This window comes from Scyliorhinus torazame, chromosome 17, assembly GCF_047496885.1.
Source record: "Scyliorhinus torazame isolate Kashiwa2021f chromosome 17, sScyTor2.1, whole genome shotgun sequence".
Classification (NCBI taxonomy): Eukaryota; Metazoa; Chordata; class Chondrichthyes; order Carcharhiniformes; family Scyliorhinidae; genus Scyliorhinus; species Scyliorhinus torazame.
The window spans coordinates 61338230-61349388 of NC_092723.1; the positions used below are offsets into that span (position 1 = coordinate 61338230).

General features: G+C 41.0%; 1 protein-coding gene across 5 annotated transcripts in view; it reads left to right on the forward strand.

Moving 5' to 3' along the window:
- Positions 1–11159, forward strand: part of ilrun (inflammation and lipid regulator with UBA-like and NBR1-like domains) — a 135567-nt gene that overhangs the window by 95398 nt on the left and 29010 nt on the right. Inside the window, exon 5 of one of the 5 annotated variants that reach the window (XR_011935768.1) lies at positions 10420–10563. The exons of the other annotated variants lie outside the window; for them this stretch is intronic. The gene's annotated coding sequence lies outside the window, so the exon portion shown is untranslated. The remainder of the gene's footprint in view (positions 1–10419; positions 10564–11159) is intronic. 5 annotated transcript variants of the gene reach the window in all.

Consider the following 11159-nt stretch of genomic DNA (forward strand, 5'->3'; position numbering starts at 1 on the left):
ATCCTTGGTGATTTCAATTTCCATCTCAACTTGACGTCCCCTGTGTACACTGTCTTTTTCTCCTCCCTTAATATTTCCCTCTGCATAAACTCTCCTACCCATCTTCACAGTTACACATGTTCTTCCTCCTCGAGCTCTGAACTATTCTTTTTCTCTCCTATCTCCCTGAGCTCATATTGGAAGCCTCCTCCTCTCTGGGCTATATTGCAACTAAATTGCTGATCTCTCGATCATTGTTCCCAGACCCTGTTAGCTGACGTTACAACTGTTTTCTTCTCCTCCGGTTCTGTCTCCCTCCCATTTAAGACTGTCATCATCACCTCCAAAAACACTCCCACTTTCCCATAATTCATTGTTTGAATCTCAGATCAGATTTGTACCGTGTGCTACACTGAAGTGGGTAGAATGAAGTCAAAAATCATATCCGCTGTAATTGATGATGCCACACTTCATGTTATTTTGACCACTCTACAGCCTTTGACATGGCTGAACTTGCCTCCCCTCTGTTATTCAGTTGAATTTGACTGCCATCACCCAATTGCATTTAATCTATCTAGTCATAGTCAGAGAGTCTCATGCCCCCAGCGAACGGCGTGCTACCGAAAACATGCTGTTGGGGGAGTGGAGAATCCTGCCCAGCATCTACCTCTGTTTCGGTTTCCAGAGTTGGCCAGTGCAGTAAATACTCCCAGTGTTGCAGTATCAATAGGTGGAATACATCCAAAAATACACTGTACAGTCAGTTTAAAATAGATGAGTCACAATTTCTTTCAGTTAAACATTGGGAAGTCTGAACCATTGTTTTCAACGCTGCCACTCCCACCCACAACCGAGCATAAACCCAATTTCCTTGCTACCAACCTGTCCTAAGCCACTAACAGAGCTGACCTTTTGTGTAACTTCCACTCCATCATCCAATTATTGACAGACTTGCCATGAGCCATCCAGGGCCTTAGCTGCAAAACTCTCTCCATAAACCTCTCTGCCACTTCACTTCTATCTCTTCGATGCTTCTTAAGACCTCCTACTTTGACCAATTTTGCAATTTCCCGCTTGAGTATCACCTCCTCAAATGTCTATTCTTGACTGACTATGCTTCTGTGAAGTATCTTTAGAACTTTTTCTCTGTTAAGATCACTATATAAATGCAAGTTGTCACAATTTAGGGTAAGAATTGTGCCATATGTTCATAATGTTGAACACAGTTTAAAAAAAGATTTTGACGTGAAGGAAACTAAATGTGCTGGAGAGTTTCCATTCAGTATTTATTGGGGAGTTATCCATTCACAAAAAAGCTCTAAATATTAAATATTATAACTAATTTCTGGCTTCCAAAACCCTGAAGTTGTCAGCGAAGTAGAAGTGTAGTAGGAGTACTCCTATAAATTTCAAATTAAGGCACATTATTGGTGAATGTTGGTCACCACTGTTCCTTGCATCTGATTTATGCTTCATTGCTCTGAAGTGTTTGTTCTAGACAGTGGGAGTGTAGATAAGTTCAAGTGTCCAGCACTCTTTGCAAATTATTTGGCCACATTTTGCCAGAGCTGGACACCTAATATGTCTGGCATTAAACACCTCTGCACCTTTCAGCTTGAAAAGAAATGATGTTGCTGAGGTGTTAACAGCGCAATGAGAAAAATGGCATCTGGCATCAGAACGAACAGGGCAACCCACTGTGTATCTCCTTTACCAATTGGATAGAAGGATAAAGTATAGAAAGACTGAGAATAATTATTTGTTTAACTGTGCAGAAAGATAAAGTAAGAGGGGAAGACAGGTTAGAGTGGGACAGAAAATGAGGCACCAAGAAAGTTATATAAAATTTGACAAAAATCTTGAGTCATAATTAAGGAAAGTTACTTTACACTTGTAATAATTAATTTTCCATGCTAGAGAAGTTGATTGACAGCGGTTTGCATGTATCACATTGTTCAAAATGCTTGTTCTTGAAATGATGAGACTTAACTTTGTGGTGGGTTTAGTTTGTATCGACCACACAAATGCAGCAACTTAATTGTAGAATCGCTGCTGTGCAGAAGGAGGCCATTCGGCCCATCTAGCCTGCACTAACCATTTGAAAGACCACCCTACACCGACCCAATCCTGCCCTATCCTGTAACACCACCTAAATTTTGGACACTTGAGCATGGCCAATCCACCTAAACTGCATATCTTTGGACAGTGGGAGGAAACCGCAGAACCCAGAGAAAAACCCACACAGACACTGAGAGAATGTGCAAACTCCACAAAGACAGTCACCCGAGGTCGGAATCAAACCTGGGCCTCTGGTGCGGTGAGGCAACAGTGCTCGCCGCTGTGCTGCCCAACTTCCTGATATTTAATGCATGCCAATGATAGGGTAGACACAATGCTTTTTTTTTGTAAAACAAATGGCAAGAGTGACACAACTCAGACAATTAATTTTGGATATTGGCATTTAATAATGCATCTACTTCACCTCTGAAGTTGCTATAACGTTTACACATAAATAACAGTGAGCACTGGTCGCCTTATTGACAGAAAAATCTGGTCCTTATCTTTTGTGATAATTACCTAACGTTTGTATGACGTGTAAGCTTTTAAAGGAAGTAAATAAGTTTATTCATTCATTTTTCTCAAGAATTTTTATCCACCAATCAGTTAGAGCTTTGAATGAATGGAAGCAGCGATTTTTAACACCAGCTAGTTGTGGTGAGACACTGGTGTAATTACTTTAGTTTCAAAGTTTGAAATATTTTGTTTCTTACGGTGAGATAAATGGTAAAATGCTTGGTCCTAGTTCACTTCAAAAGAAAGGTGCAACTTTTCTTTTGTCTTGCAAATGTTGATGTGTGGGTATATAGTTCAGTGGTGGCTCATAGAAGTGGCAATTTTATGGGTAAACCGAGACTATTAAGGCTGTACAATATGATGATGTCAGTGATTGGGGAAGTGCACCTTGGCCAAACCGCAATCTGTACTATATCCATATGGCGACATTTGCCAATAGGGTAACTGGACAGCAACCAAGAATGGGAACACAGGATGATCCCTTTCTTCCCTTTGTTCTCTCCCCACGCTACCCCACCACCCACCCCCAAAAAATGTTCAGGAATGCTAAGTAAGACTTTTCTCACCTTAGGTTAGCTGATCTCTGTAGAGCTAAACTAAGAGAAATTGAAGCCAGAACTTTTCTGACCTATGGCTTGGTGTTAATCACTTGTTTATAGAGTGAGCCATTGCCCTTGGGTTCAAAGTTTAAATACCAAATTCCTGTCTCATGGGGTAGTCTAGTGGTATTGTCACTAGACTAGTAATCCAGAGACACAGAATAATGCTCTGGGTCCCAGGAGCAAATTTGAATTCAATAAAAATCTGGAATTTAAAAAAAACTCTAATGATGACAATGTTGTTGATTGTTGTAAAAACTCATCTCGTTCACTAATATCCTTTCGGGAAGGAAATACAGCATCCTAACCTGGTTTGGCCTATATATTACTCCAGATCTGCAGCAATGTGGTTGACTCTTAACCGTTCCTTCAAGGGTAATTAGGGATGAGCAATAAATGCTGGCACAGCCTGTGACACCCACATCCCATGACAATTTTTAAAAAATGTGTAGCTTCTGAGTTCCAACAAATTCAGGTCCCCACAAAGTTTCATTTAGTGATGAGGCTTACAAACGGAAAGCATTGCTCGCTCTGGGAATGTTCCGTCAATTTTATTTAATATCTGGTTTATTAAAGGCATATCTAATTTTCTGATAGGATAAGCAACTTTTTCTCTCACTTACACCCTTCTGATAAGAAATCAGGAAGAAATGGAGCTCCCAATTCCTGTCAAGTCAAAGAAAATAAAGCAAAATATTTTGGCTGTTTATTAGTCTCAGGAGTATCTGTTGATATACTGATAAAGGCCCAAGGTGCCTTGGAGGTGCCCGTGAACTACCCATATTATTTCAAATGCACCTGTTGCAACCACAGAACTGAGGAAATTCTGCAATGTTACAGATGCTGCATTACAGATAAACATTGAGCCCAAGGTCCCATTTGACTGTTCGGGGCGGGGTGGGGGGTGTAAAGGCCCCAAGATATAGATTCTTCCAGTGCCTGGGCTGGGCCACTGTTTTCTGTCAACAAATGAAATGAAAATCGCTTATTGTCACAAGTAAGCTTCAAATGAAGTTACTGTGCAAAGCCCCTAGTCGTCACAATCCGGAGCCTGTTTGGGGAGGCTGTTATGGGAATCGAACCGTGCTGCTGGCCTGCCTTGGTCTGCTTTCAAAGCCAGCGATTTAGCTCTGTGCTAACACCCAGGATAGGTTATCTGATTATTCATTCACTTGGTATTTGTGGACCATTGCTACGTGTAAATCAGCTGCTGTGTTTGCCTACAAAATAGTGACTATACTTCAAAAGTAATCCATTGGTTGTGACATAAATTGTGAAATACAAATTCATGTATTGAGTACATGAAAGGTGGTGTATTTTTCCTCTTCATGTTGAATAAGCCTTTCTCATTTTTATTCAGCTTAAAGCTGTAACTCTGTTACTTTGGTAGATAAACTGACATTTTGGTGGTAGCTTGCCACAGGCAGTTGTGATATCATTAATATGTATGCAAGAGCATGAATGAGAGTCAGAACATTTGAAAATGGAGAAGCAAAGCAAATTTATCTCCTCCCATCCTTGTCAAGTTCTTGAAACGTACAAGATCATCCAAGGACTGGCTTCCAACATATGTTTTGACTGTATCATATATGTGTCCTATATTTCTGGCATTAACAGTCAGCAAACATGACTTGAATAAGACTTATTGCAACCTTGACCTCTAATTTTGTTCAAGTAAACTCTGAAAATCCACTCTATTGGTATTTTAAATTTTGTTATTTTCTGCTGCCGTAAAAGGGAAGCAGGGGAAAAAGTTCACTTTCTGAAAAAGACATACTTATAGCTATGAGTCTAACCGGTTGACAGGCATATGTTTTGCAATGGCATTTTTGTGAACTTTGTTAATGCTTTCATTTTTTGCTCAGGGTTTTTGCCATATCTCTCTCTCTCTCTCTCTCTTTCTCCCCCTCTCTCTCTTTCTCCCCCCCCCCCCTCTCTCTCTCTCTTTCCCCCCCCCCCCCCCTAAAGGAGATGACTTCCATTGAACCACAATCTCATGAACATATGAATGAGGAGCAGGAGTAGGTCACTTGGCACCTCGATTCTGCTCAACCGTTAAATTTGACCGTGGCTGATCTGCTTTTAACCTCAACTTCACATTCTGCCTTCTCCCGACAACCTTTCGCCCCCTTGCTTATCAAGAATCTATCTACCTCTGCCTTAAAGATATTCATGGACTCTGCCTCAACCAACTTTTTTGAGGAACAGAATCCCAAAGTGTCGCAATTCTCATCTCTGTTCCAAATGGCTTATTTTGAAACAGTTCTAAATTATCCCACAAGAATAAACATCCTTGCCACATCTACTCTATCAAGTCCCCTCAGGATCTTGTATATTTCACTAAAGTTGCCTCTTACTCTTCTAAACACCAACCGATAAAAGCCTACCTTGGCCAGCCTTTCCTCATAAGACAACCTGCCTATTTGAGGTATTAATCTAGTAACCGTCTCTGAACTGTATCTAATGCACTTGCGTCTTAAATGAAATAAGGAGACCAATGCTATACACCGTACTCCAGATGTGGTCCCACCAATGCCCTGTATAACTGAGTAAGTTCCCTACTCTTGAATTCAAATCCCCTTGCAATAAACAGTAACATTCTATTAGTTTTGCTAATTACTTGCATACCAACCACCCAATACCTCTGCATCTCGGAACACTGCCATCTCACTGTCGATATAATATGCCTCTTTTTCTTAATCTTTCCTGTCAAAATAGGCAACCTCAAATTTTCCCACATTATACTCCATTTGACAGATCTTTAAACACTCAGCTAACCTATCTATAGCCTTCTGTAACCTCCTTGTATCCTCGCCACAACTTACTTTCCTCCATATCTTTGTGTCATCAGCAAATATAGCAACCATACCTTTGGTCCTTTCATCCAAATAATCTATATAAATAGTAAAGAGCTGAGGCCCTAGCCCCAATCCCTGTGACACACCACCCGTCACACCCGGCCCATCAGAAAATGACCCATTTATACCTACTCTGTTTTCTGTTAGCAAGCCAATCTTCTCTACATAGATACATCGAACATACAGTGCAGAAGGAGGCCATTCAGCCCATCGAGTCTGCACTGACCCACTTAAGCCCTCACTTCCACCCTATCCCAATAGCCCCTCCTAACCTTTTCTTTTGGACACTAAGGGCAATTTAGCATGGCCAATCCACCTAGCCTGCACACCTTTGGACTGTGGGAGGAAAGCGGAACACCCGGAGGAAACCCACGTAGACACTGGGAGAAAGTGCAGACTCCGCACAGACAGTGACCCAGCGGGGAATTGAACCTGGGACCTTGGCGTTGTGAAGCCACAGTGCTAGCCATGTGTGCTACCGTGCTGCCCATGTCAATATGTTTCCCCATACACCATCAACTTTTATTTTCTGCAATAATCATTGATCAGGTACTTCATCAAATGCTTTCTGAAAATCCAAGTACAGTACAGCCACTGGTTCCCCTTTAAATACAGCACCTGTTATTTCTTTAGGGAGCTCCAATAAATTGGTTAAACATTATTTACCTTTCACAAAATCATGCTGACTCTGCCTGGTGGCCTTGAGGTTTTCCAAGTGCCCTCCTATAACATTTTTAATAATGGCTTCTATGACAGATATTAGGCTAACTAGCTTGTAGTTTCCTGTTTTCTGTCTCCCTCTTTTTTTTTTGAATAAGAGAGTTACATTTATTATCATCCAATCTAATAGAACCTTCCCCGAATTTAGGGAATTTTGGAAAATTAAAATCAAGGCACCAACTATTTCATTAGCCACTTCTTTTAAGATCTTAGGGTGAAGTGCATCCGGACCTGGAGACTTGTCAGCCTGCAGATCCAACAGTTTGCTCAGTACCAGTTTCCTTCCCTTGGAATTTTTCTTTCTTGTTGGAATGTATCTATTCTGAAATATCCCCATAAATGTCTGCCACTGCATCTCTATATTTTTCAAATTTTTCCAATTAAGGGGCAATTTAGCGTGGCCAGTCCATCTACCCTGCACATCTTTGGGTTGTGGGGGTGAGGCCCACTTGGGGAGAATGTGCAAACTCGACACGGGCAGTGTCCTGGGGCCAGGATCGAACCCAGGTCCTTGGCACCATGAGACAGCAGTGCTAACCACTGCATCACCGTGCCACCCATCACTGTATCCCTATTGATCTTAACCTAAATTCTCAGTTTACTTTAGCTATCTCTGCTTCCATACACTTGTAATTGCCGTTATTTAAGTTTAAAATACTAGTCATGGTCCCACTCTTCTCTCCCTCAGACTGAATATAAAATTCAATCATATTTTGATCACTGCTGCCTAGGGGGATTCACTTGGTTATCCAGCCTGCGGACACACCAGAGAGTTCACACTGGGGAGAGGCCATTCACCTGCTCTGAGTAGGTCAGATATTCAGTGATCCATCCCAACTATGGAAACACCGCCGAGTTCTCACTGGGGAGAGGCCGTTCATCTGCTCTCAGTGTGGGAGAGTTTTTGTGTTTCATCTCACATGCTCACACACCAAGTTCACATTCATTATGAGATCATTATAACCTGCTCCCTGGTTGGCACCAGAACGTGCTGATCTAAGAAATGATCCCAAAAACATTCTATGAATTTGTCATCTACGCTACCATTGCCCATCTGGTTGTTCCAATCTCTATGGATGACAGTTGTGCTGTTGTACTTCACCTAAGGGGGCATTCCTCATGTGTCAACCGTGACCATTGTAGTTGGAGCAGGGGCCAAGATAGCACAAATACCAAGTGGAAATATTCTTAGATAGCAGCGTATCCATCTCAAAGCAGGGATTTATCAGATCAAAACTGACCTATCTCGATGTTCATTTAAAAATCTATTTTACAAAATAACAGCTTTATTTGGTAACACATTGCTCGTACAATAGTGTTTCAAACATAACCAAAGCACAGACAACATGGTAAAGTGGGTAGCAGCAGTTTTGATTGAAATTGAAGTTGTCATTATAACCAAATATGTTAATTGCCAAAATACAGTTCCCAGTTTACTGTAATAAACTAGGATCAGGTTTTTCTAAAATTCCGACTATCTGCAAAGAAACAAAACAGACCAGCATATAAGCAGTTTAAGTGAATTAGTAAAAGATCAGCTGAATCTGCATGGTTCTCTTCTCGCTTCTCATTGCTTCCCCAGTATCCACCACCACACAAAATTAAAATATCATGGACCTTCTCTCCTCTGGCTGCAGCCCCTGTACTTGATGCATCAAGGTGCTTTAAGGCCTGCTCCTGGCTTTCTTTCTGGCTTTTCAGATTGCCTCCATCCTTTTTCTTTTGTTTTTAAAAAAATCCTCAGGCAATGTCCCACTCCCAGAGGATGTCGAAAGTTCATCTTGAACTGGTCCTCCCCATCCTGAAGAATGTGGAATATTTGAGTCGAGTGGGCCATTGCCTAATATAATTGCTCCAGCTTCTCCAATAACTGGTTTCCTACGTCCCACCATTGCTGCTCCTCCAGTCATAACTTCTGTCCCTGGAAAAGCATCAAGACTGGGAGAACAGGAGCCTGTCATTGGAGGAGCTGGAGCAGCAGCTTGGGAGACACAGAACCTGTGATTGGAGGAGCAGCTCCTCGCAGATTCTGTTTGGCATGTTGACTCCTCCAATTAAACTGTACGTTCTTTTTCTGCTCCCTGCACCTACAGCTGTCCATACCTGAACTGGAGGAGCCTTGATGTATGGAACGAGGGTGACCTACCTTGAATTTATCGCCCAGACCTTTTCACAGGCGACTGACTGGTGGTGTTTTGGTGATGAGTCTGCCTGTTTCCCCATTTATCTTGAACCCTGGTTGGCAGGCTGTTGAACTTTAGCAACATTGTAACTCAACCTAATCCTCTCCTCACTCAAGCATTTTCCAGAAGGAGCCGTTAGGTATTGATGGGGTGTGAATCTTGATTTCTCTCCATTTAAGGCCAATTGCATTTGCCCTCCTTGTTACCCAGGCTAACTGCACAGACTAGAAATCAAAACTCTGTCTAGCCTGCATGGCTGAATTACACACACCTCTATTATTTAAGCTAAGGGGGTCCTTTTCTTTAAAGACAACTGACTGATGTATTCATTCTGCGCTAATGTTTGTGATCTTTGCTAAGTGACTGGTTATATGTTGGTACCGAGGAATTGATCATGTTCGTGTATGATCTTCATCTAAATAATGCCAAATTTGTGCCAAGGGGATTTGGATCAATGGTGTGTGTATATTGCAAAGTGCAAAGCTCTATTCCCACTTGTAGTTGTTGGAGTTATCTATGATGATGTTGATGAAGAATTGCTGAATTAAGTAAACAATTGCAAGCAATTCTTTTGTGAAAGGAATTCTGTAAACAGTGCCATCTTCAGGAGTAATATCATAAAGCTAGAATTGTCTGAAATTTATTCCCTATGTATAACCGATTTAGTTGGCTGTTTTCTCATGACTTCATGTGCATTGGTAGGATAGAAGCATGACACTTATTTTATTGAATTGCTTTGCTAAGAGGATGTGAGAGAAATAGAGTGGATAACACTATCTTGAAAGCACTGTATATTGAATACTTCTCTCTGCTCCTACATAAATATAGACTGTGAAAGCACTCTGACAAATCTGAGGGTAAGCTTATTGCTGTGCTTTTTGCACACTTTGGGGCATTGCAGCTCAATATTGCTGCTTTTCCTTCTGGAATATGTAACATGAAGCATATATTCTGTGGTGATGGGAGGCAACAGCATTTTTGAGTTTTTGAGGAGATGGAGGCTTCCAAAGACATTGATCTTGGGTAAGATGGGAGTCCCATTATTTTGAGGACTTCTTTTTCAGTTAGGCACAAAAGATTATAATTCTGAATCAAATATTTTATTTTGAAGGATGTTCACCATAATTCACTTCTTAATGGATTGTTGACTTTCTCCACCCCTTGTCTTCAAACTCACAAAACATTAGATTTTTTTACTGATCGCCAAAGAAGTACCAACCATTTTGACAGAAATTTTGCAGTTGAGTTTGGAAAAGGGTTAATGTGGCTGATAATTTGCATTGTGTGGCTGATGGCTTTGGCTGCCGGAGCTATGAGTACAACTAAATTTAGTATGTACCTGTGAGGGTCAACTGTATAAAATCAAATACTTTAAATGTTGGGATTTTGAAATTCCTAGTCCAGCACTCATTTCTGTGAATTTCTTTAAGGTGACATTTTTATAGAATTTTTAATTTTTTCATTTGCGTCTTTGAATCATAATTTTGTGTGTGCTTGACTTTACAGAATGCCACAGAGAAATGTTGATTACACAAATGCCACCACATCCAAATAGGAAGTTGGAATGGCCTCAGTTCTATGGGGTGGTGGATGACTGGCAGCAAGATACAAGGCAGAAATCAAACGGAGGGTTTCTAATGTCATAAACCAGTGAGTGAAGCTTCAGAAGTTTTCAGAGTAACTCATAAGTTGCTGCCTTGTATCTCTGCCAGCCATATTTCCTTCGTAGTAAATTTAAAGCACCTTTAGAGAGAGAAAATTTCTTTGAATTGCTAGTGATGTGTTTATTATTTGACATTGAGCAGTGAATGTTGTCAAGATGACTTAAGATATGTATAGGAATGTGAATTTGGACCATAAAAGTTCACTCTCGTGGCTGGTGTAGCACCATTAGTTTTTTTTCTGGTCCAGACTAGATGGTTGAATTCAGACTTAAATTTACACCTGGCAGTTGATAATTGTTTTTTCTCTTGTAACCCCCTGCCCCCAAGAATTCATTTAAAACTATTTTACATTGCATGGGGGATGGATTGTGAACCATCTCTCTGGCCTTCTTCAATCATACTGTATAGTTGTTGACCAGATGACATGTTAAAGTGGCGTAAGTCAATTGACACTTGATTTTTATGTTGACTCACTCTGTGAGGAAATCAGTGTCTACTGTTCATGATGGCACAGTTGAGAATGGAGCTTCACCTTATAAAATCATGACTCTGGCTTGCAGTGCTATGGAGCTCCAACATGCT